The sequence below is a fragment of the Panthera tigris genome, chromosome B1 (assembly GCF_018350195.1).
Source record: "Panthera tigris isolate Pti1 chromosome B1, P.tigris_Pti1_mat1.1, whole genome shotgun sequence".
Lineage (NCBI taxonomy): Eukaryota > Metazoa > Chordata > Mammalia > Carnivora > Felidae > Panthera > Panthera tigris.
In genome coordinates, this window is record NC_056663.1 from 469,196 (window position 1) to 495,293 (window position 26,098).

Below are 26,098 nucleotides of genomic sequence, written 5' to 3' on the forward strand. Positions count from 1 at the left end.
TAAAGGGCTAATATACAAAGGAAACCATTTTAGATTTCTTTCTAGGTCAGCATAACTGTACATAAACTTGTTCAAACCCCAACCCTGATTCCACCACACATGGCCTGTACATCTGCTTTGCGAACGTGGCCTAAAGCCTAAAGGAAAACCTTCTTGTCCTTGCGATATGGATCAACACTTCCTACTCCCTGCATTCCATTACGATAAAACTTGTGATTCCTATCTATGTGTTCATCTTTAATCTGTTGACCTTGTATAAGATGTAAAAAGTGTATAAACCTGTAAAAACTGTTCATTCTCTGGAACTCTTTCTTCCCTGTGAAGAGTGTGTTTCCTGGGTAGCTGTCCTAACTTGGGCTGGAATAAAACTCTTTCTTCTAGAGATTCTAATCGGTGTGTTCACTTTGCATCCACATTTCTTGTAGTCAGCAGGGTACGGCGCTTGATTCCAACCCAGGCCTTTTGTGCCCTTCTAACTTCTCTGCACCTCATGGGCTTATCAAGTGAGTTCTCATGATATCCCAACCTCCTCAATTTAGATTGAGGGTCCTGACTCGTATTCCAGTTGTTGAAGGTGGCCAGTAGTGTTCTTTAGGTAGGAATAACCTAGAGAGATTGGAGTTGATGGGTTGGTTGTTTTACTTTGGCATTATACTAATTGATGATATAAGGCTTAAGGAAGTTTTCTGGCTAGAAATATGAGTGACTGAATCATTCAGCTCAGAAGAGAAGGGACATTTGCTCCTTCTGGTCAAATGACACTTTGAGGAGCCCAGCAAAGGGAGACACCTGGGAGACCTTGACTGCTGAAGAAGCCCCGGACCCCACAGAGGCAGCCAGTCCCCAAAAGGACTGACAGTATCAGATGAAGCCTCAGAAAGCCATTCAGAGTGCCCGCCCGTCACCCTGCAGGCTGTGCAGGTGAACAGGTTAGGCCAGACCTTCATAGGCCTGGAACATCCCTGGCAGCGAACCTATCACGTATCCTGTCTAAAGGGTGAGTGACTGTGGCCAGTTGAAGGTTGCCGCCTCAGAAAGATTTTCAGTGTGTGGGCTCCCTCTACCTGGGGATTGGACAGATAGACGTGGACTGTTAGTGTTGTGGAAGTTTTTGAGTATCGGCCCCCAAATCTCCTGAATTCGTATTTCTGTGTTAGAAAAATGCACACATTTCATTCCAGAATGTATTGCTAAAAATGTGTGGACTGCCTTTTCTGTGCAGGACTATGTGGCTGCAAGGTATTCTTCACTAGGACACCTGGGAGACTTGATTCTTGGTAAGCCAGTGACCCCATTAGTAGCCACTGAGTTGAAGTACGGACTGCCTCCGAAGAAGCACTCTGGGGTAGGAGGGCTCTCTGCCCTGGTGGCTATTGGGGTGGTTCCAGAGCGAATCATGGCTCCAGTGGCCTGGAGGGTCTTAACTGGCCCCACTGCCCTCAAGCGGTCGAAGAAGGGCTGTACCGTGCATCCACGAGCACAAAACCCAGCAAAGCCAGATATGTGAGCCAGCCGTTGAAGTTGGCCCATTAGGAGGAGAAAGCTGCCTCATTTTAATCACTCATCAGAACCACTGAGCATATTTTCCCTGAGGGCACAGGTGGAGGAATCTAGGCAGCTCTGTTCAGGTTGGGGGGTGTGGGATGTTCTCAGGGACCCTACAAACAGACCCCTGGGAGCCACGGGTGTTAGAGGATCCTGGGGCCCAATCAGGCATCCAGTCCGAAAGGGCTCTGTGTATGGCCAGTTTCAAGCTGCCACCTTTGAAAGCATTTCAGGGAGTAACCAGTCTGGACCATGGTGGTACGTAGGTTTGGGGCACCAAACTGAGCCCAACAGCCCGTGAGGTTACCAGCAGACAAAAGCAAGGTGGTAGTGAGGGGCTTGACTGTGCACCCTCAGGCTGAGCCTGATCATCGGGGACCCACGATGAGAGATGTCTGACAGGGCATGAATAGGAGGCCCAGGCCTGAGGGACTGTGTGGAGCCGAAAATACGAAGAGGAGGGAGGGAGAGTCTGGGCCCTGGAGCAGGCTGTGGATTGACCCCTCTAACCTCAAGACAGACCCCAGGGAGCACTGGCTGTGTGAGAAGCCTTGGGACCCACGAAGCCCCCAGTTCCAAAAGGGTCTGTCTGTGCCAGCCTGAAGCTGCTGCCTTTGGAAGAATTTCAAGGAGTAACCCCTCTCCACCCTCGGATGGTGCTGTTTGGGACACAGGCCCAAGCCCAACATTCCCGGAGGGGCTCAGCTGAAAGAGTTGGTAGGGCAGGTAAATGAGGAGGGCTGGCTATACATGCAGAGGCCGCTCAGGCCTGAGGGGAAGCCTGGACCTGAGTTGGGAGACCACAGACCCAGCCCCAGAGCAGGCTTCTAGGGTGCCAGTCTGATCCCAACAGCCCAGCATGGCCCTGACCAGCAGGGTGGCCTTGGAGGCCAGTGATGGGGGCTGAGCACACATGGCCGCTACATGGCTGCCACAGGACCCACGTGGCCTGGACCTTAAAGAAACAGCCATAAGCAGAGCCTAGGCCTGGGACCAAGCTCTCAGTGGCTCGTGGCATCTGCGGAATCCAAGCCACATCCTAGACAATTGCATGTGTCACCCCTGAAGCAGAGCTGGAGGAATCTGGGCTGACTTGACAGGGAAGAGGCCAGGTCACAGGTGCCCCTGATACCAGTCTCACTGGAAGCCTCAGCTGACATGGACGTACGTATCTCCTCCCCTGGAGGCCAAGCTATAAGCAATTGCACTGCCTTATCAATACACCAGCTGGCTGGGGTATGCTTCCACAGAAGACCCTTGGGGACCTCGATTGCTGGCGAAGCTGGGGACTCCATCTGGCAGGCAGACAGGCTACATGGGGACTGACTGCCACCTCTGGAAACTTCTGAGGGTTGGCTCAGTATTGTGACCTCGGGGTTGGGATCCTGCTGCCCAGGAGGCTGTGTGGGTGCTTTGGGTGTGGGCAGAGCTCCACAGGCAGAGATCCGGCTTCCTCAAAACAGGTGAAAGCGTGGCTAGTGTGCGTGATGAGACGTGCAGGTGCAGGCAGCGCACCTGGGTGCAGCGCACCTAGTGTGCGTGATGAGACGTGCAGGTGCAGGCAGCGCACTCTGCCAGGGACCGGCAGAGGCAAGTGTGTGGAGAGATTGGGTGTTGTGGGTAGACCTTCGGCTGTCCAAGTCCTCTGCCTGATTCCCAGCTTTGTGCTCCATAGGTGAGCATACCTTTCCTCCCAAAGGTAAAGCCAGTGGAGCGTGGACTGCCTTGGTCAGACGGGGCCGGTCTGTCTGGGCCTGGGAACCCGAATTCCTGGTAAGCCCAGAGCCCCATCCGGGAGGCAGCCAGTTGCGTGGGTACTGACTGTTGGCTCACAAACATTTTGTAGGGGGGGGGATCTTCTGCCCTGGAGGGTGTTCAGGTGGTTTGAGAGCCACTTGAGGCCCCAGAGGCCTCAGGCAGGCCTGTCTGGGGTTGTCTGGGGGACCCACCAAACACAGACCCCTGGAAGCCCCGGGGCCAGCCAAGTGTGCAGTGCAAGAGGAGTCTGTCTGGCCAGTTTCAAGCTGCCACATCAGAAAGAATTTGGGAGAGGAAGCTCTCTGGACCCTGGGGTGTACGGGTCTAGGCAAACTGACCAAGCCCAACGGGCCAAGGGGAAATTAGCAGACTTCTGGGTGTCCTTCACAGGCGGGCCTGCTGGGCCTCACTATCCTGCCCAGGGGGGATTTGAAGAGACCGGGCAGGTAAGGACCTTTTTTAGGGGCAGGTTTGAGCAGGAGAACATGTTTCTTTTCTGAGAAACGATATCTGTTATTTCAGAGTGAAGTAAATTTTGCCCCCAGAGGTCCACCCTAGGACCCCAGGATGTGACCTCATTCAGGAGTAGGACCTTTGCAGATGTAAGTAGGTAATAGGAGTCATTAGAGTGGCCCTAATCCTGCATGACTTATGTCCTTGTAGGAAGAGGAAAAGCCATTTAAAGACAGTGATGGAAGGGACACAGCCAAAGAATACCTGGAGTCCCCAGAAGCTGGAAGAATCCAGAAGGACCCTCTTCTGGAGCCTCAGCACTTTCACAGCTGGGAGTTGCGGGTGGGCCTCAGTGGAGGGCAGCGCTGTGGTCCCTGACAGTTCCATGTCCATGTACAGTGGCCGTGGAGCAGCTCCCACAGCCTGCTGACCAGCCAACTGGTTTCCTGGGAAACTAGGGTGCTGCATATCTACACTTGGCTCGGCCATCACAGCCTTCCTCCCAGGGCTCCGGTCTGCACAGGACTTGGGGCCAAGCGGATCTGGGCTTTCAGCCTCCACACAGGGGCCTCCAGGGGCCCAGTAATAGTGCCAAGTGTTTCTGCCAGGATGATGGAAAGTACACTTCCATCCGTGTGGAATGGGAGCTGGGAGTTCTCCTAACTTACTAAATTGAAAGCAGAGAGGGTGCATAGTATTCAGCTATAAATAGGAGTAGGGTGGACACATGTGGTCAGTGAGAGAAACCAGACCTAAAAGGCCACGAAACGTCCAGGACAGGCAGGTCCACCGATGGAAAGCACCCTAGTGGTCCCTGGGGGCTGGGGAATGAGAGGTGGCCACCTAAGGGTAGGATAATGGGGATTTGGACTGTGGCGATGGTTGTACCACTCTGTGACTCTACAAAACAACACTGAGGTTTACAGTTTATTTTTAATATTTTATTATTTTTTTAAGACTTTTTTTTAAGTAATCTGTACACCCAGCATGGGGCTCGAACTCACAACCTGAGATCAAGGGTTGCACGCCCTACCAACTGAGCCAGCCAGGTGCCCCTGAGGTTTATATTTTAAGTGAGTTGGTTGTATGGTATGTGAATTATATCTCAATAAAGTTGTTGTCAGGCAGCAACAGCTAGGGGATTCCAGCTGCACGTCCAGAATCTGTCACAGGAGTTGAGAATGTGGCAGAACCTGCCCGGACCGCTGAAGGTCCTTACAAAATCCCTGCAACATGAAACACGTGGGGCCACAGCGTGTTTAGACCTCAGCCAGCAAGGCTGGATTCTGTGGACTTGCTGTCCTCCCTTACAGACAAGGCATCGCCCCCCAGGAGAAGGTGAGGCGGCTTGAACAGCCCTTCTTTCTTGGGTACATTTCTTCTTTCCCTCCCAGGGATGGTGGCAGCCGAACTTAGAGCAGCCAAGGCAAAAGTGTGATGCACAAAACAACCGAGAAGTTTGACCAGGTGTGGTGGGCTCCACGGAGTCCAGGATCCCAGGGCCTGAGGTCACAGGAGCTTCCTTCTCAGCATCATTGCCCTGTACCCCCAAGTATGGGGCATTTGCTGACATACTTGAGGGTTGAAGCAGCCAAGGCATTATGATTTCACTGGTAGAAGCCATCCTACTTCTGGCACTTTGTTTAGGAAGACCACTTTTTATTATTTTTTTTTATTTTTATTTTTTTTTTTAATTTTTTTTTTAATGTTTATTTATTTTTGAGACAGAGAGAGTCAGAGCATGAATGGGGGAGGGGCAGAGAGAGAGGGAGACACAGAATCCGAAGCAGGCTCCAGGCTCTGAGCCATCAGCCCAGAGCCTGACGCGGGGCTCGAACTCACGAACCGTGAGATCGTGACCTGAGCTGAAGTCGGACGCTCAACCGACCGAGCCACCCAGGCGCCCCAGGAAGACCACTTTTTAAAAAACAAATAACCTTATATGTTAGAAATTATGTTGTATATGTGGGAAATATAATCATAAAATTGTAATTATGGAGCCGTCATCCAGATCAAGAAATAGAGCATAGATGGTAAGTGCCCAGAGGTGCACGGCCCTCTTAAGCTCCTCCCTGCCATGAGATAACTATTGCCCTGAACTTGGTGGTGACAGTATTGTGGTGCTTGTGGCATGCCCCACATATGCACCCATAAATAAGAAACCCAGCTCTGCCTGGTTTCACCTGTGTGTGTGGGAGGTACTAGTGCAGTCTGATTTATCCTTGCCATTGGCTCAGTATTGTGTCTGTGACATTCTTCTACGTAGATACAATCTTTAAAATAACTTTTGTGGGGTACCTGGGTGGCTCAGTCGATTGAGCATCTGACTTCGGCTCAGGTCACGATCTCATGGTCTGTGAGTTTGAGCCCCGCGTTGTGCTCTGTGCCGACAGCTCGGATCCTGGAGCCTCTTTCGGATTCTGTGTCTCCCTCTCTCTCTCTGACCCTCCCCCATTCATGCTCTGTCTCTCTCTGTCTCAAAAATAAATAAATAAACGTTAAATAAAATAAAATAACTTTTTTGAATTTTAGTGTGAAGTTAAAATTTATTTTATTGCTGTGGAATATTCCATCACAGGCATGTGCTTAATTCATGTCTCTGTTCTGCTTCTGGTTTGTTTTTTTTTACAGAGTGAGTGTGCATGAACTGGGAGAGAGACAGAGGGAAAGAGAATCCCAAGCAGGCTGCACACTCAGCACGGAGCCTGACACGGGGCTTGATGCCACCACCCTGGGATCATGACCTGAGCCGAAATTGAGAGTCAGATGCCCAATGGACTGAGCCCCCCCAGGTACCCCTCCATTGTGTTTCTGATGGCATTCAGATTGGTTCCAGATTTTGTCTCTTTGTACTGAGAATGTCCGTGTTTGTGTGTCCTAGTGTGTGTGTTCTTGTGTTTGTGTATAACTGAAGGTCAGAGTATGTGCATGTTTTACTTTACTATGTAATGCCGAATTGTTTTCTTTTTTTCTTTTTTAAATTTACGTTTTAGATAACAATATTGGTTTCAGGAGTAGAATTCAGTGATTCATCACTTACATGTGACACCCAGTGCTCATCACAAGTGTCCTCCTTTTTTTTTTTAATTTTTTTAACGTTTATTCATCTTTGAGAGACAACAGAGAGACAGGGTGTGAATGGGGGAGGGGCAGAGAGAGAGGGAGACACAGAGGCTGAAGCAGGCTCCATGTTCTGAGCTGTCAGCACAGAGCCTGACTCCAGGCTCGAACTTACGAACATGAGATCATGACCCAAGCTGAAGTCAGCCACCTAACCGACTGAGCCACCCAGGTGCCCCACAAGTGTCTTCCTTAATGCCCATAACCCATCTCACCCATCTTCCTCCATCAACCTTCAGTTTGTTCTCTGTCGTTAAAGAGTCTCTTGTGGTTTGTTTCCCTCTGTTCTCTCCCCCACATATGTTCATCTGTTTTATTAAATTCCACATATGAGTAAAATCATGTGGTACTTGTCTTTCTCTGATTGACTTACTTCAGTTAGCATCATACGCTTTAGTTCCATCCACGTTGTTGCAGATGGCAAGATTTTGTTCTTTTTGATCACTGAGTAGCATTCCATTGTATATATATACCACATCTTCTTCATCCATTCATCAGTCAATAGACATTTGAGCTCTTTCCATCTCTTGGTCATTGTTAAGAATACTGCTATAAACATCAGGGTGCATGTATCCCTTTGAGTCTGTAATTTTGTATCCTTTGGGTAAAATACCTGATTGTGCAATTGCCTGATCATAGGGTAGTTCTATTTTTTTTTAATGTGGTAAAATAAACATAACAAAGAATGTACCATTTTAGGGGAGCGTCAGTGGCTCAGTTGGTTAAGCGTCCGACTTCGGCTCAGGTCATGATCTCATGGTTCATGAGTTCGAGCCCTGTGTTGGGCTCTGTGCTGGCAGCTCTCACTCTGTTTCTCTCTCACAAATAAATAGACATTAAACATTTTTTTAAAAAGAATGTGTCATTTTAATCATTTTTAAGTGGACTATTCAGTGGCATGAAACACATTCACATTCTTATGCAACTGTCCCCACCATCATCTCCAGAACTTTTTTCCGGTTTTGTAAAACTGAAACTCTGTCTCTATTAAATAGTCCTCTCATCTCCAGCCACTGGCATCCACCATCTTGTCTCTATGGACCTGTCTACTCGAGGGACCTCCTATGAGTGGAATCATACAGTATTTGTTCGTTTTGGGGCTGCCTTCTTTCATTCAGCATCATGTCCTCAAGTCTCATCCATGTTGTAGCAGGTGTCAGAATATCCTTCCTTCTCAACACTGAGTATTCTTGCATTGTCTGGATGGACCACAGTTAGCTGATCCACTCATCTATTGATGGGCAGATGTATTATCTACATTAATTTCTCATATCTTAAAATATTTGAATATCTTCAGAAAGTCCTGTGAATCAGGTCTTTTACCATTAACTTTTGTCTTTAACTTTTTATTTTTTAATTAAAAAAATTTTTTTTAATTTTTTTTTTTTTTTTTTTGAGAGAGAGGGAGACACAGGATCTAAAGCAGGCTCTAGGCTCTGAGCTATCAGCACAGAGCCCAATGTGGGACTCAGACCCACGAACCATTAGATCATGACCTGAGCCGAAGTCAGATGCTTAACTGACTGAGCCACCCAGGTGCCCCTTAACTTTTTATTTTGAAAACCATCAAACAGGAAAAGGTAGAATTCAAAAACTTCACCTGCATTCAGCAATCAATGCTTTGCCGCATTCACTTTATTCTCTGCATGCGTGTGCATGCGTGTTTACCGGAACCACTTGCAAGGTGGCTGCAAACTGCAGTGGGCCCTCATGCGTCACTGGGATTGCTCCTGTGTGACCGTGCTACAGTCATTGCTCTCTGGAACTTGAAGTGGCTGGAAGACAACATCCCAGTGAAGAATCTGTGTGGATTGCCATGCGTGTCTCAGGAATGCCCTTCACACTTTCTTTTTGTCCCATTCAGAGTCCAACTAAGGACCATGTTACATTTAGCTGTCCTGTGCATGGGTTCACTTTAAGCCACAAGCTTGGTGGGTTGGAGAGCCCAGGCTTGTCGTATGGAAGACACCCCTGCTGTGCTTCTGGTCTCCATGTCCCTGAACTTAGTTCCTTCCTTGGGGTCACTCAGCATGACCCTACTCGGACTGGCCCTCTTTCTACAGACAGTCCTCATCACCAGGTTGGGGTCCTGCTCACCCTCTCCCGACTTTAGAATCAGCAGTGGGGGCTTTGCCAGCCCTCCAGCCCATCTCCCTCATGGGAGACCCTGTACTTTCAAAGAGCATGAACCTGGACATGTCTGTTTGGAAGTCTCCTGGAGTGCAGGGCCCACAGCAGGCAAGGTGACACGCATGGCCATGGCAGTAGCCTTGCGGAGGTGTGGCAAGTTCAAACATTTCCAGGTTCTCTGCTCAGAGCGGCTTCTGTGTCATGACCTCTTCACGTCCTTGCCTTCAAAGACGACACAGTGCGTGTCCTGAGTGTCAGCCGTGTATACACAGTGGCCAAACGCCACAGAAGTAGTCTATCAGTGCTCTGTCCCAAGGGCACTGATGTGAAGGTGGACATGGGCCCCTGCCACAGAGGCAGGGTGTGCATGCTTTTGGCTGCCCCAAGCAGTCATAGGCCCTGGCCCCCAGGGTGGATGGACACCAGCACCTGGTGCCCCGTGCTGGGCCAGCCTGGGCCGGTCCCTGCTGAGTGCCCAGTACATGCAGCAGGTGGGAACACTTCACATCACAGCCACCTCTCTGTGCAGGAGCCCGGTCTGTGCTACTGCAAGTTTCTGGCGTCCCCCTGGATCCTGACCATCAGGTGGCCAGAGACATTGGTAATACTTTGAAATGTTTAAAAATGGGATGGTTCTGTGTATTTTCCTGGTGAGGGTGTGTGTGGGTTGAACCTCAGTGTAGTTTATATCCTCCTTCCCAGCTCACGGTGAGCTCCCTGATCATCTAAGAGGAACCATGTGCTCCTTGAGAGAGCAGTGCTAGGCTCGCTTACCTGACCACGTTCTGCAGACATGGTACATGGAGAGCCCACCGTGTCCTGTCTACACTGGGACATTTAGTTCTGACTATGTTCTGTCTTCACAAGACTTGTAGACCTGATTGTGTTCTCTCTATTCAGTATATTTAGACCTGGCCATGCTCTGTCTACACTGAATATATGTAGACCTGCCCAGCGCTGTCTACACTGGGACATTTAGACGTGTGTGTTCTGTCTACAATGTGTCATGTAGGCCAGTGTTCGGTCTACACTGGGCATTTAGTCCTGATTGTGTTCTCTATGTTGTCTATCCTGGTACCTTTACATTTGACCATGTCCTCTGTGCATTAGCCTCTAAACGTCGTTTTGATGATCACAGTTGAAATGACCACAAAGGGTTTCTATAGCTCTTTAAATCCTGCGTGGACATGAGTTAGAACAGAGACTGTTCTAGAGCCCTGGGAAGCTGGCTCCAGCACAACAGCTGCACGTGTCACGGAAGTTGGTGACTCTGTAGGTGACCCTCATATCATTAATTCCCTAACATCTCACAAGTCCAAATCATCTTAACAGTGAAGGCGTACAGAGGTTTTCCTCACAAAGTGCACTGAAAGTTTGGAGATTGAGAACAGGCCTTGGAATTGGTTAGACACATGGTTTAACCTCAGTATGGGGAGTTGCACAACCATGGCCTATGTTCAGATTTTAGTGCTTTGAGGTCTGGGGTGCACAACTGAGACTGCCTTGTTTGGGTAGCCTTGCTAAGACCCCAAGTGTGGTCATGGGTCCTGGCGAGGGTGTGAGGTGCACGGGGGTCTTGGCACATGGTGGGGGCTGGGAGGACAGTGAGGTGTGGGGGCCTGGTGCATGGGGGATGGATGCAGGGCATAGGGGTCTCTGTGCACAAGGCAGAGGTGTCCCAAATGCAGCACTGCAAAGATGGGAACTTGCAGGGGTATAGAGGGCTGCACATGGGGATAACAGCATGGGGTATTAGCAGAGCACATGGGGCACAATGTCAGGTGGGCACCTGCTCCACAGACATCCCCTGGGCACCCTGGGTCTGCAAGCTGCCCTGGACCCACCTTCTGGGTTAGCACCTCCAGCTTTGAACTCCCTATGGGGTTCACCTTCCTTTGGGGTCTCCTGCAGACTTTGTGACCACAGGTGCAGTGTCTGGGACATCTGGGGGTCTCCCTGTGTCGGTATGGGTGATGGTCCCAGATGCAGGGTGAATGTGGACGTGTGATCACCCCAGCTCAGGGTCTGGGGAACTTGGGTCCCCCTCTGTCAATAAGGATGAATGATCCTACGTGCAGGGTCTGGGAGATATGGGGTCACTCTGGTAAGTGTGGACGTGTGACCTCCCCAGCTCAGGGTCAGGGAGATTTGGGGGTCCTCCTGTGTCAGGATGGTTTAGTGACCACAGGTGCAGTGTCTGAGACATTTGTGAGTCCCTGTGTGACACTATGGATGAGTGTCCCCAGTTGTGGTGTCTGGGAGAGGTTGGGTCACCCTAGTAAGTGTGGACCTGTGACCACCTCAGCTCATGATCTGGGAGATTTGGGAGCCCTCCTGTGTCAGTATGGGTGAGTGAAGTCAGGTGCAGCATCAGGGAGACTTGGGGGGGTCTCCCTTGTCATTATGGGTGAGTGATCCCAATTGAAGCATCTGGGAAATTGGGGGTCCCTCTGTGTCAGTTTAGATGAGTGACCCCAGGTGCACGTTCTGGGACAAGTGGGGCCACCCTGGTGCCTGTGGATGTGTAACCACTCCAGCTCAGGTTTACTGAGGTTTGGGGGTCCACTGTTCTAGCATGAATTAGTGACCGCAGGTGAGGCACTTGGTACAGTAGAGGTCACCATGGTGTGTGTAACTGTGACCACCCTACCTAGGGGTCTGGAAGATTTGGGGGTCTCCCTGTGTCAGTATGGATGAGTGACCCTAGGTGCAGCATCTGGTAGAGGTGGGGTCACCCTGGTGAATATGAACGTGTGTCCACCTGAGTTCATGGTGTGCAAATTCGGGAGGCCCACTTTATCAGCATGTTTGAGTGACACCAGGTGCAGAGTCTGGGAGAGGTGGGATCACCCTGGTGAGTGTGAAGGTGTGACCACCCATTCTCAGGGCCTGGCAGTTTTGGGGGTCCCCCTGTGTAAGTACTAATGAGTGACCCCAGGTGGAGTGTCTGGGAGATACGCAGGCCCCTCTGTTTCAGTATGGATGAATGACAGGAGTTACAGGGTCTAGGAAAGATGGGGGTCACCCTGGTGAGTGTGGACATGTGACATCCCAGATCAGGGTCTGGAAGATTAAGGCTCCCTGTTTGTTATTATGGTTGAGTGACCCTAGATGTAGGTCTGGGAGGTTTGGGGGTCCCCCCATTTCAGTATGGATGTGATCCTTGGTGCAGATTCTGGGAGAGGTGGGGTCACCTTGGTTAAGTGTGGACGTTTTACCACTCTAGCACAGGTTTTGGGAGTTTTGGGGATCCCCTGTGTAAGTATAAATGATTGGTTGCAGTTGCAGTGTCCTGGAGATGTGGGGTCACCCTGGTGAGTTTAGATGTGTGACCACCCCAGCTCAGAGTTGGGAGATTTGGTGGTCCCCCTGTGTCAGTATGAATGAGTTATCCCAGGTGCAAGGTCTGTGAGAGGTGGGGCACTCTGGTGAGTGTCACTGTGTGACCACCCCAACTCAAGTTCTGTGATATTTTAGGGTCTCCTCTTTCAGTATGAATGAGTGACCCCAGGTGCGGTGTCTGGGAAAGATGAGGTCACCGTGGTGAGTGTAGATGTGTGAGCACCCCAAATCAGGATCTTGGAGACTGGGGGGTCCCCCGGGTCAGTACAAATGTGTTACACCAGGTGCAGGATCTGGGAGACGTTGGGTTACCCTGGTGAGTGCGGACATGTGATCACATCTACTCAGGGCCTGTGAGATTTGGGGGTCCTTTTGTGTCAGTATGGATAAGTGACTCCAGCTAAAGTGTCTGGGAGATTTGGGGGTCCCATGTGTAAAGTTGAATAATTTACTCCAGGTACAGGGAATGGGAGAGTTTGGGTCACCCTGGTGAGTGCGGATGTGTGACCACCCCAGCTCAGGGTCTGGCAGATTTGGGGGTCCCCCTTTGTCAGAAAGAGTGAGTGACCCCAAGTGCAAGGTCTGTGATACTTGTGGATCTCCCTGTGTCGGTATGGATGAATGACCCCCGTGGCAGAATGGTGGGTTCACCCTTGTGTGTAGACATGTGACTACCCCATCTCAGTGTCTGGGAAATTTGGGAGTCCTTCTGTGCTAGGCTGGATGAGTGACCCCAGATGCCGTGTCTGGGATAATATGTGGCTCCCTTTGTGTCACTATGGATAAGTGACCCAAGGGGCACAGTCTCAGAGATTTGGGGGTCTCCTGTGTCACTTTGGTTCAGTGGTACAGGGTATAGGGTCTGGGAAATTTGGTGGTCACCCTGTGTAAGTATGAATGAGTTGCCCCAAGTGTAGGCTCTGGGAGAGGTGAATTCACCCTGGTGAGTGTGGATGTGTGAACCACACCAGCTCAGGGTCTTGGAGATTAGGCTGTACTCATATGTAAATATGTATGAGTACCCCAGGTGCAGAGTCTGGGACATTCTGGCGTACCCCTGTGTCAATATGGATGAGTGACCTCAGCTACTGGGTTGGGGAGAGGTGAGGTGACACTGGTGCATGTGGATGTGTGACCACCTTGCTCATAGCCTGGGAGATTTGTGGGTCCTTGTCTGTTAGTATGGATGAGTGATCCCACGTGCAGTGTCTGAGAGATTTGGTGTTCCTTCTGTGTCAGTATGGATGAGTGACCCCAGGTTCAGGGTATGAGAATTTTGGGGGTCCCCCTATCAGTATGGATGAGTGACCCCAGGTGAAGACTCTGGAAGAGGTGGGTCACCCTGGTGATTGTGGGTGTGTGATAACCCCAGCTCAAGTTCTGGGAGTTTGGGGCATCCCTCTTTGTTAGTATGGATGAGTAACTCACTTTAATGATCTGGGAGATTTGGGGGGTCCCTCTGAAGCCGTATAGATGAGTGACCCCAGGTTCAGGGTCTGGGAGATTGGGCATTCCCCCATGTCATTATGGGTGAATGACTACAGTTGTAGGTCTGGGAGATTTGGAGGTCCCCCTTTGTCATTATGGATGAGTGACCCCAGGTGGAGTGTCTGCGATATGTGGGGTCACCCTGGTGAGAGAAGATGTATGACCACCCCCTATAAGTATGTGGGAGATTCGGGGGTCCTCCTGTGTCAACATGGGTGGGTAACACCATTTGCAGTGTTTGGTAGATTTGGGGGAGCCCTATATCAGTATGAATTTTTATCACAGGTTCAGGATCTGAGAGACATGGAGTCACCCTGGTGAGTGTGGACATACGACCACTGCAGCTCTAGGTCTGGAAATTTGGTGGTCCCCCTTTGTCAGTATGGTTGAGTGACCCCAAGTGCAGGGCCTGGGAGAGGTGGGGTCACTCTGGTGAGTGTGAACATGTGACCACCCCAGATCAAGGTCTTAGAGAAATGGGAGTTATTCTCTGTTAGTGTGGATTATTGACACCAGGTGCCAGGGTCTGGAAGATTTGGAAGTCCCCCTTTATCAGAGTCAATGAGTGTCCACAGGTGCAGGGTCTGGGAAAGGTGGGGTCACCCTGATGACCTTGATAAGTATGGACCTGTGACCTTCCCAGATCAAGTTCTGGTAGACATGGGGGCCCCCTTTGTCAGTAGGGATAAGGGACCCAGGGTAGGATATGGCATATTTGGGGGTCGCCCTGTGTCAGTGTGGATGAGGGACCCCAGGGGCATGGTCTGGAAGATTAGGAGTCCCAGAGTGTCATTGAATGAGTACCAAGATGGAGGGTCTGGGAGATTAGGGGATCCCCCAGTGTCCTTATGGATTAGTGACTCCAGAGGCAGTGTGTTGGGGAGATGCTGGGTCACCCTTGATAGTGTGGGTGTGTAATGACCCTAGCTCATGATTTGGGAGATTTAGGAGTCTCCCTTTGTCAGTTATGGATGAGTGACCCTAGATGCAAGGGCTTGGAGATTACAGGGTCCTCCTGTGTCATTATGGATGAGTGACCCTAGGTGCAGTTTCTCAGATAGGTGGGGTTAACCTGGTGAGTGTGGGCGTGTGACCATCCCAAGTCAAGCTTTGGGATAGTTGGTGATCCTCTTTTGTCAGTATGGATGAGTGATCTCAGGCAGAGTGTCTGGGACATTAAGGGTCCTTCTGTGTCAGTATGAATGAGTGATCCAATTTGAAAATCTGGGAGATGTGGGGTCACCCTGGTGTATGTGGACATGTGACCACCCTGCTCGAGGTCTAGGAGATTTGGGGGTCCTCTTGTGTCAGTATGGATGAGGGACTCCAGGTGAAGGCTCTGGGAGAGGTGGGTCACCCTGGTGAGTGTGGATGTGTGACCACCTCAGTTCTATTCTGGGAGATTTGGGTGGCCCCATTTGTCATTATGGATGAGTGACCCAGGTTAAGGATATGGGAGATTTGGGGGTCCCTCTGTGTCAATATGGATGAGGGACTCCAGGTGCAAGTTTTGGGATTTGGGCTCCCCTGTATCAGTATGGATGAGTGACCACACAGGCAGGTGCTCAGAGATTTGGAGTTCCCTGTGTTAGTAGTGTTGTGTGACTTCATACGAGGGTCGGGAAGAGGTTGGGTCACCCTGGTGAGTGTGGACCTGTGAGGACCACAGCTCAGGGACTGGGAGATTTTGGGGTCACCCTTTGTCAGTATAGGTGTTTGACAACCTCCTAGACTCTGGGAGATTTTGGGGCCCCCCCTTGTCATTATAGATGAGTGATGCCAGGTGAAGGTTCTGGGAGGGGTGGGGTCAGCCTGATGAGTGTGAACATGTGACCACCACCACTCAGGGTCTGGGAGATCTCAGGGTTCCTCTTTGTCAGTATGGATGAATGACCCTATCCAGTGTCTGGGAGAGGTGGGGTCACTGTGGCGAGTGTGGATGAGTAACCACCCCATCTCAGTGTCTGAAAGATCTGGGGGTCCCCTGTATCAATATGAAGAGAGACCCTAGTTGCCATGTCTGTGAGATTTGGTGGTTCCCTTGTGTCAGTATGGATGTGTGAACCCAGTTGCAGGGCCTGGGAGATTAGGGGGTCACCCTGTGTCAATATGGATGAGTGACCCCCGGTGCAGAATCTGGGAGAGATAGGGTCACTCTGGTGAGTTTGGATGTGTGACCACCCCAGCTCAAGCTTAAGGAGGATTGCAGGTCCTGTGAGTAAGTATGGCTGGATGACCCCAGGTGCAGGCACTATGAGAGGAGTATTCACCCTGGTGAGTGTGGACATGTGACCACCCAGGCTCAAGTTCTGGGAGATTTCAGGTTCCCCCATGTCAGTGTAGAGGGATGACCCCAGGTGCAAGGTCTAGGAGGTTTGGACTTCCCCACGTGGAATATGGATGAGTGTCCCCAGGTCTGGGAGAGTTGCGGTCACACCAGTGTGGATGTGGGATCACATGTCATCCAGGCCCCGTGTGCCCTCTGAGGTCATTTTCCACCTCATTGATAAGTGCCAGCTGTGGTTTACTGGAGTGATTTCACAGCTGGGAAGGCCCTGGGGCATGCACAATGCTGTCCAGATGCTGAGATGTGTTCTCAGATGTTGGATAATTGATTAGGTGATCTCACTGTGCACAGTTGTGACTTGGAAGTGACGTGACACATGTCAGCTCTTGTAGGCCCTAGCGCCTTAGCCCATTTTCAGCCACTAGTCACCCTATGTCTCCTGCCTTGAATGACCACTCCAAGGGAGATTCCCTGTGAGCACTGGTGTCCAGCCCTGTGGTCACAGCCATGTACTGCTTGTGGCCATGAAGCTGCTGAAAGCGCTGGTGAGTGAGCCAGGACACCTGCATAGGTAGGCTCACAGCCCAACAGCTGTAAGAGATCGAGCATCCCAAAACTCTAGGGCAGATGCAAGTACTACCTGGAGCTTCTAGGCCTGTGGAGGTACCAGGTGTAAGAAAGGTGGGTGTGGGTGGAAGAACACACAGGGACACTGTTGGAGGGAGTGTCCATGAGAAGAAGAGAGGAATCAGGATGTCACTGTGTGCAGGGAAGGAAGAGAGGGTCCACCTGATGAGGGGGGAGGATGCAGGTATGAAGAATTACAATGTCAGGGGAGGGAGTGTCCACAATAAGGTGGAGGGTAATTTAGGGTGGTATAAAGACATCACTGGGTACTGGGAGGGAGGGTACCAGGAGATGAGGAGAAGGGACGCAGGTATGAGAACATCACTCTATGGAGGGAAGGTCCACCTGAGATGAGGGGAGGGGATGAAGGTAAGAGGGTATCAATCTATGGACATCTGAAATGAGGGGAAGTGATGAATATATGAGGATATCACTCTATGGTAGAAGGTCCACCTGAGATGAGGGGAGGGGACACAGGTATGAGGACATCACTCTATGGAGGGAACATCCACCTGTGATGAGGTGGAGACGCAAGTGTGAGGGCATCACTCTGGAGGAAAGGTCCACCTGAGATGAGGGGAAGGGATGCAGTTATGAGGACATCACTCTATGGAGGGGGGTCCACCTGAGAAGAAGGTACGCAGAGGTATGAGGACATCGCTGTATGAAGGGGTTGTCGACAGAGATTAGCGGTGTTGACCCAGGCATAAGGACATTACTCTATGGAGGGAGGATTCACCAATGATTAGGGGAACGAAGGCAGGTATGAGCACAGAACACTATAGAGGATGGTACACCTCTATAGAGATGTAGGGGAGATGAGGCAGTTATGAGGAGTCACACTATGAATGGAGCTGAGTGGAGGGGACTTAGGTATGAGGAATTCACTCAATGGAGGGAGGGTCCACCTGCGATGAGGGGAGAGGAGGCAGGTACAAGGACATCACTATATGGATGGAGGGTCCACTTGAGGGGAGAAGATGCAGTTATAAGGACATCAGTGTATGTACACCTGAGATAAAGGGAAGTTATGCAAGTATGAGGACATCACCCTGTGGAGGGAGCATGATCTGAGATAAGGGGAGGGGAGGCCAGTGTGAAAATATCACTTTATGGAGGGAGGGTCTACTGGCAATGAGGAGAAGGGACGCAGTTATGATGACATCACTTAATGGATGTAGGGTGCACTCGAGGTGAAGGGAGGGGACCCAGGTGTGAGGACATCACTGTATGGACAAAGGGCCCACCTGCATTGAGAGGAGGGGACACAGGTAGGAGGACTCCACTCTAAGGTGGGAGGGCCCACCTGAGATTAGAGGAAGAGATGCAGATAGGAGAACATCACTCTATGGAGGGAGGGTCGACCTGAGGTGAGGGGAAGGGATGTAGGTATGAGGAGTCACTAAATGGAGCAATGGTCCACCTGAGATGTGGTGAAGGGATGCACACTCACCGTGTGGTGGAACGGTTCACCTGAGATTAGGGGAGTAGACCCATGTGGAGGACATCACTCTATTTTTTAAAATTAAAAAAAAATGTTTAATTTTTGAGAGAGACAGAGTGTAAGCAGGGGAGAGGCAAAGAGAGAGGGAGACAGAATCCAAAGTAGGCTTTAGGCTCTGAGTTGTTAGCACAGAGCCCAATGTAGAGTTTGAACCCATGAACTGCGAGATCATGACCTAAGTCACGTACTTAACTGAGCCACCCAGGCATCCCAGAACATCCCTCTTGAGAGGTTCACCTGAGATGAGGGGAGAGGACGCAAGTATGAGGACATCACTCTATGGAGGGAGGTCCACTTCAGAGAGGAAGGGTCTCATGTATGAGTACATCACTCTATGGAACAAGAGTCCACCTGAGATGAGGTCAGGGGACACAGGTATGAGTAGTCACTCTATGGAGGGCAGATCCACCTGAATGGAGTGGAGGGAAAGAAGGTATGAGGATATCCCTCAGTGGAGGTAGGGTCCACCTGAGATGAGGAGAGGGGACAGGTATGGAAAGTCACTGTGTGGAGGGAGCAGAGGGGAGAGAAGGGGATGCAGGTATGAGAATACAGTCTATCAAGTGAGGGTCCACCTGAGATTAGCAGAGGGCACGCTGGTATGAGGACATCACACTATGGAGGGTGTGTTCACCTGAGACGAGGGGACACAGATAGGAGGACATCATTCAATGGAGGGTGGGTCCATATGAGGTGAAGTTGGGGTATGTAGGTATGAGGACATCAGTCTATGGAAAAGGGGTCCACCTGAATTGAGGGGAAGGGAAGCAGTTATGAGGATGTCACTGTTTGGAGGGATGCCACCTGAGATGAAAGGAGTGGATGCAAGTATGAGGACAACACTCTGGGGTGTCTACCTGAGATAAAGAGTGGGGACACAGGAGTCACTGTGTGGAGGGAGCTTTGGGGAGGGGAGGAGAAAAAGGTATGAGGAAGTCACCCTGTGGAGGTGAGGTGACACTTATATGAGGAGTCACTGTGTGCAGGGAGAGGAGGGGAGGGGACACAGGTATGAGGACATCACTAAAGAGACAGGCTACTGAGATGAGGGGTGTGGAAGCAGGTATGAGGAAATCACTCTATGGAGGGAGGGTCCACTGAGATGAGGGAAGGGGATGCAGGTTTGAGGACATCACACTGCAGAGGGAGGATCCACCTTAGACGAGTGTAAAGGACATAGATAGGTATGAGTACATCTCTCTATGGAGGGAGGTCCACCTGAGATGAGGGGATGTGACAGGTATGAGTCACTGGGTTGAGGGAGTGGAGGGGAAGGGGCACAGTTATGAGGACATCACTCTGGGTGAAGGGTACACCTGCAATGACGAAAGGGGACACAGGTATGAGATCACTCTTTGGAGAGTGGGTCCATATGAGATGGGGGGAGGGTACACAGTTATGGGGAAATTCCTCTAAGGAGGGTTAGGGTTTAGGGTTGGGCTTAGTGTTACGGGTTAGGTCCCAGGAGGCACCCAGGGATGAACCCCCAGCCATGCAGTGGTCTCCCCCGAGGGCTGCAGTAGGGCGCATGTTAGGGTGCGGGTCAGGCTTAAGTCTTTGGGTTCAAGGCCCAGCCTATGGTGTAGGCTAAGCTTAGGTTGGACCTCAGGATTCCCACCTTGTTCAGCTCCATCCCTGCTTTGCAAATGGCATGGCGATTTTCCAAATTCCATGGTGAATAATCCTGTACCACTTATAGGCTCCAAATCTGTTCTGTTCTCAGACCTAGGAATTAGGCCCCCATAGGGAAAAAGCTGTGGCTAGGGTTAGGGTTGGGTCCCAGGAGGTTTCAGGGGCTGAACCATGATCACTAGTGCAATGGTCTCCCTGGAGGACTGAATTGAGGGCAACTGTTAGGATGCGGGACAGGCATAGGGTTTGGATGCAGTGGACAGCTGATTGCGTGTTCCAGGCTGAGGTTTGGGTCCTGGATCCACTTCTGAAGCTCCGTTCATGCCCTCTAAATATCATGGTCAATTCCGGGTTTCTCACTAAATATTTTGGCACCCTGCATGGGCCCCTGGTGGTCTGTTCTTTTCTCAGACCTAGGTGGGTCCCCTTCGAACCAGAGCCATGGGTAGGGGTAGGTTTGGCAACAAGTAAGTGCCAGGGGCAGAACCACCAACAGTGCAGTGATCTCCCGGGAGGGCTGAGTGAAGGGCACATGTTCAAGTGTGGGTCAGGCTTAGGGTTTGGATTCAGGAGCCAAAAGATGGTGTGGGCCAGGGTTAGGCAAGGTCGCAGGATCCCCTCCTGCAGCACCATCCTGGCCATGGAAATGTCATGGTGAAATTCTGGCTTCCATGCTGACATATTCTGTGTTGGTCATTGGTCCCAAATCCATTCTTTCCCAGACCTCAATAGTGGGCCCCCCGTAGGGCCAGAATCCAGGCTAAGGTTCGGGTTAGGTTCTGAGAGGCACCAAGGGCTGAACCACTAACAGCACAGTCCTGGAGGACTGAATTGAGGGTGTGTGTTATGGTGTGGGTCAGTCTTAGGCTTTGGCTTATTGGGCCAGCCAATCGTGTGGGCCAGGCTTCCATCCCTGCCTTGGAAATGTTATCGTGTCTGGGTTCCTTGCAGATTAATCCTGTGCCAGTCATGGGCCCCAGCTGTGTTCTTTCCTCAGACCTAGCAGGTGGGCCATGTGAGGAAAGCCCTGGGCTAGGATTAGGGTTAGGTCCCTGGAGGTGCCAGGGCATGAAGTAACACCAGTTCAGTGATGTCCCTGGAGGCCTGAGTTGAGGGCGCCTGTTAGGGTGTAGGACACCCTTAGGATGTGTGGCGAGGGGGTGGCTGGTATGTTCCAGGCTTCGATTTTGGTCCTGGATCCCCTTCAGCAGCTCCATTCTTACCCTGGAAATGTCATGGCCGACTCCTGGGTTCCTTGCTGAATAATTGTGCACCGCTCATAGGTCCCAAAGATTTTTCCCCTGTCATAGGATGTGGGCCCCCTTCGAGAAAGAGCCTGAGCTAGGGTTAGGGTTAGATCCCCAGAGGTGTCAGGGGCAGAGTCACTGGCAGTGCAGTGATCTCCCTGGAGGGTTGGGTGGAGGGTGCAGGGTAGGCAGCAATTCACGCTTAGAGTTTGGGTTCAGGAGCCAGAAGACTGTGTGGGAGAGCGTTAGGTTGCAGCTCAGAATCCCCTCCTGCACCTCCATCCTGGCCATGGAAATGTCATGGAGAAATTCGGGCGTCCATGCTGAAAAACACTGGTTTTTGGCCCCAAATCCATTCTTTCCTCAGACCTCAATGGTGGGCTGCCTTAAGTCCAGAGCCCTGGGTAGGGTTACAGTTAGGTCCCAAGAGGTGCCAGGCGCTGAAATTGCAGCAGCTCAGAGGTCTCAGAGGGCTGAGTTGAGGGTGCATGTTAGGGTGCAGGTCAGGCTTAGTCTTTAGGTTCAAGTGCCAGCCTATGGAGTGGGCCAAGCTTATGTTTGGCCTCAGCATCCCCATTGTGCAGCTTCATTCCTCCTTTGGAAATGGTATGATGACTTTCCATGTTCCATGCTGAATAATGCTGCACCAGTTATAGGCTCCTATGGACATTTGGGCTCTTTCCTGCATTGGTGAATGGATAAAGAAGACGTGGTAGATATACACAGTGGAATACTGCTCAGCAATCTAAAAGGATAAAATCTTGCCATTTGGAACAATGTGGATGGAGGCAGAATGTATTATGCTAAGGAAAATAAGTCATTCAGAAAAGATAAATAAGAGGGGCGCCTGGGTGGCGCAGTCGGTTGAGCGTCCGACTTCAGCCAGGTCACGATCTCGCGGTCCGTGAGTTCGAGCCCCGCGTCAGGCTCTGGGCTGACGGCTCGGAGCCTGGAGCCTGTTTCCGATTCTGTGTCTCCCTCTCTCTCTGCCCCTCCCCCGTTCATGCTCTGCCTCTCTCTGTCCCAAAAATAAAAAATAAAAAACGTTGAAAAAAAAAAATTTTAAGAAAAGATAAATAAGATTTCACTCATATGTGGAATTTAAAAAACAAAACAGATGAACATAGGGGAAGGGCAGGAAAAATAAGATACAAAGAAAGGCAGGCAAAACATCATAGACTCTAAAACACAGAGGGTTGCTGGAGTGAAGGTGGGTGGAGGGATGACCTAAATGGTTGATGGGCATTAAAGAGGGCACTTCTTGGGATGAGCAGTGGATGTTATATGTAAGAGATTAGTCATTGGATTATAGTCCTGAAGCCAAGACTACATTGTATGTCAACAAATTTGAATTCAAATTTTTAAATGTTTTTATCTTTGAGAGATAATAGACACAAGGCGAGCAGGAGTGGGGCAGAAAGAGAGAGAGTGACACAAGATCTGAAGCAGGTTCCAGTCTCTGAACTTTCAGCACAGAGCATGACACAGGGCTGGAACCCAGGAACAGGAAGATCATGACCTGAGCCAAACTTGGATGTTTAAATGACTGTGCCACCCAGGAGCCCCCCTTAACTTACTTAGGTCACGTGAAGGAAATTTATTATACAAGCTGGTTAAACAGAATTTTGACTGTTTATACAAAAATAAAAACTAGGGGCACCTGGCTGGCCGCGTCAGTTATGCTTCCAACTCCTGATTTCAGCTCCGGTCACAATCTCCCCATCGTGGGATGAAGCCTCAATTCGGGCTCTGCACTGAGCCTGGAACCTGCTTGAGATTCTCTCTCTCCCTCTCTCTCTGCCTGTCCCTTGGTCACGAAAGCGCTCTCTCTCACACAAAAGTAAATAAAGCTAAAAATATAAAAGTCACTATCCTTAACACACGCACACTGAAACACTGTAAAATTAAGTTCCAAAGAACATTTTCACCAGAAAGAGCAGGTAACTGTTGACGCCTCATACCTGAGTATGACACAGTAAATGTGGAAGGTAAAAAACTGTAAAGATGTTGGCACCTATCTTCCTTTCCTTCCGTCTCCCCTTCTCCTAGTGTCCCCACTCCGTGACTACGCCAATGCCCTTTCCTTCTGTTCTCACCGAACCCACTGCTTCTTGCTCACTTCACCTGTCCTTTGCTATCCAAGTGTGCTGTCGAGACCAGGGGACCAGCATGCTCTGCAACCTGTCACCCCTCATTACCCCCACGCCGTCCATCCTCCCTTCCCCGTGCACACCACGGCGCTGACAGGGACCCTTCACACCTCTTCGCCCCCTCCCCGGCCCAGACCCCGCGCGCGCCCACCCCTATGTGCACAGGGACCCGTCCCCCCTCTTCACCCCCGCCCCCGCCCGCTTCCCCGCCCTCAGGTTCACGGGGGCCCATCGCCCCTCCTCACCCCCTCCCCCATCCATCCTCCCTTTCCAGCGCGCGTCACCACACTCACAGGGACGGTCACCCCTCCATACCCCGTCCCCCGCCCGGTCCCCTCAGTCCCGCCCCCACCCCCGCGTTCATAGGGACACAGTCAAGACAGTCCCCCGAGGGGAGTGTTCCCGGCCGGAACGTAAACACACCCTAGCAGGCATAACCAGCGGCAAGGCATCCGGGACCCTCGCCTCTCCCAGCCCAGGACTCGGGCGGGATGGGGCCGCGAAGCGCGGAGCTCAGCCAGAGGCTACAAGCTCACACTCGCGAGCAGGTGCGGTCTTGCCAGAGAGCGCCTCCGGGTCGCGGGGTCGCGGGGTCGCGGGGTCGCGGGGTCGCGGGGTCGCGGGGTCGCGGGGTCGCGGGGTCGCGGGGTCGCGGGGTCGCGGGTCTGGGTGAGCTGAGGGGGCGGGGCCCGTGTGTGCGGTCTCGGCACTTCCTTCCGCTCCGGGCGCGGCATTTCCGGTCCGTCCCGTCCCGTCCCGTCCCGTCCCGCGCGGGGAGTCTCAGGGCGTCCACGCGGGTGTGCCGGGCCGCTTCTGTTCTGCACGTGAAGTACTTCAGCTACTTTCAAGCCAAAGCGTGCAGTCAGGAGGACACGTACTAAGGGCTGAGATGTTTCTTTCTCAACCGCTTGGAAAGGGTTTATGTCACAAACTGCCTTTTCTAAGTGTTTGCTGCGAGTGGGTTGAGAGCAGCTGGGTTTGGTGGTCGGGGACCCTGATGGGCGGGGGCGTCGAGCGGATGAGAGAAGGGGGGCTGTGGGGACCGGGGACCCGGGTGGGTGGGGCGTCGAGCGGACGAGAGAAGGGGGGCTGTGGGGCCGTGGGACCCGGGTGGGAGGGGGCGTCGAGCGGATGAGAGAAGGGGGGCTGTGGGGGCGGGGACCCGGGTGGGAGGGGGCGTCGAGCGGATGAGAGAAGGGGGGCTGTGGGGGCGGGGACCCGGGTGGGAGGGGGCGTCAAGCGGATGAGAGAAGGGGGGCAGTGGGGCCCGGGGACCCTGGAGGGCGGGGGCGTGGAGCGGATGAGAGAAGGGGGCCTGTGGGGACCGGGGACCCGGGTGGGTGGGGGCGTCGAGCGGATGAGAGAAGGGGGGCTGTGGGGACCGGGGACCCGGGTGGGTGGGGCGTCGAGTGGACGAGAGAAGGGGGGCTGTGGGGCCGTGGGACCCGGGTGGGAGGGGGCGTCGAGCGGATGAGAGAAGGGGGGCTGTGGGGGTCGGGACCCTGGAGGGCGGGGGCGTCGAGCGGATGAGAGAAGGGGGGCTGTGGGGACCGGGGACCCGGGTGGGTGGGGCGTCGAGTGGACGAGAGAAGGGGGGCTGTGGGGGCGGGGACCCGGGTGGGAGGGGGCGTCAAGCGGATGAGAGAAGGGGGGCTGTGGGGGCGGGGACCCTGGAGGGCGGGGGCGTCGAGCGGATGAGAGAAAGGGGGGCTGTGGGGGCCGGGGACCCTGGTGGGTGGGGACGTGGAGCAGGAGAAGCAGGGGGTCTGTGGTGGCTCGGGACCCCGGTGGACAGGGGCATCCAGCAGGAAGAGCGTAAAGGGCTGTCGGTTGTGGCCTGGGCCACGGGGGCACCAGGGGTAGAACAGGGGGACATTGGTGGCCACAGCCAGTGGGCGAGGGGATGGAGCAGGTAGAGCGGGGGGGGGGGTGGGAAAAGCCAGCTTGTGAGCACACCCGCCCCCCCCCCCCCAACAACCCTCCCGTCGGCAGCCCAGGCTGAGAGACTGTGGAACCAGACTCCATGTCCACGCAGGAGGCAGAGGCACTGCCCGGGGCTCCTACATGGCCTGGAACTCCTTTCTTCTCTACATTTGCTTTATCCTGTTTAGAATTTGTACAGGTGATGGGGTGCTTGGGTGGCTCAGTTGGTTAAGCTTCAGCCTCTTGATTTCAGCTGATAATCATGATCTCTCCGTTTGTGGGTTGGATACCCTCATGGAGCTCTGTGCTGATAGTGCGGAGTCTGGTTGAGATTCTCTGTCTCTCCCCATCCTCCTCTCCTTCTCCCTCTCCCCCTGCCCCACTTGTGTGTGCACACACATAGCTCGCTCTATCGCTCTCAAAAATACACTAAAAAAAAGAAAAAATGTATTGAAAAAGAACTTGTACAGGTGACTTGTGAATTCTAAATGAGGAATGATGATGGCATTCCACAATTTGCTTGAACCGTTCTAAAGTATTTTAATCTTTTCATATCTTTGCTCGCATTATTATAATTTGAAATATATGAGATATTTATGATTTTTTCTCTATTTCTGAATATTGTGTGTCTCGTATGGAGACATTGAAAGTATGTATTTTTCAGGAAATAAGTCACTCTGTTGTTAACTAAGGAAACATTAGCTTTTCAGTAGTTCAGGCATAGTTGTTATGGATGTCTATTCTTTTACATGAACATTTCAAGGTTTTTTTGTTTTTTGTTTTTTGTTGTTAAAATTTTTTCAATGTTTATTCATTTCTGAGGCAGAGAGAGACAGAGCATGAGTGGGGGAGGGGCAGAGAGAGAGGGAGACACGGAATCGGAAGCAGGCTC

General features: G+C 51.9%; 1 long non-coding RNA gene across 2 annotated transcripts in view; it reads left to right on the forward strand.

Annotated features, from left to right (window-relative positions):
- The first annotated feature begins 6,509 nt into the window (after positions 1-6,509).
- The window catches only part of LOC102950138, a 28,289-nt gene continuing 8,700 nt past the window's right edge, over positions 6,510-26,098 (forward strand). Inside the window, exon 1 of one of the 2 annotated variants that reach the window (XR_006216445.1) lies at positions 6,510-6,548. This is a non-coding gene — a long non-coding RNA (uncharacterized LOC102950138). Of the gene's footprint in view, positions 6,549-18,994; positions 19,083-26,098 lie in introns of those variants that run through there. The other variant, XR_006216444.1, reaches the window with a different exon arrangement.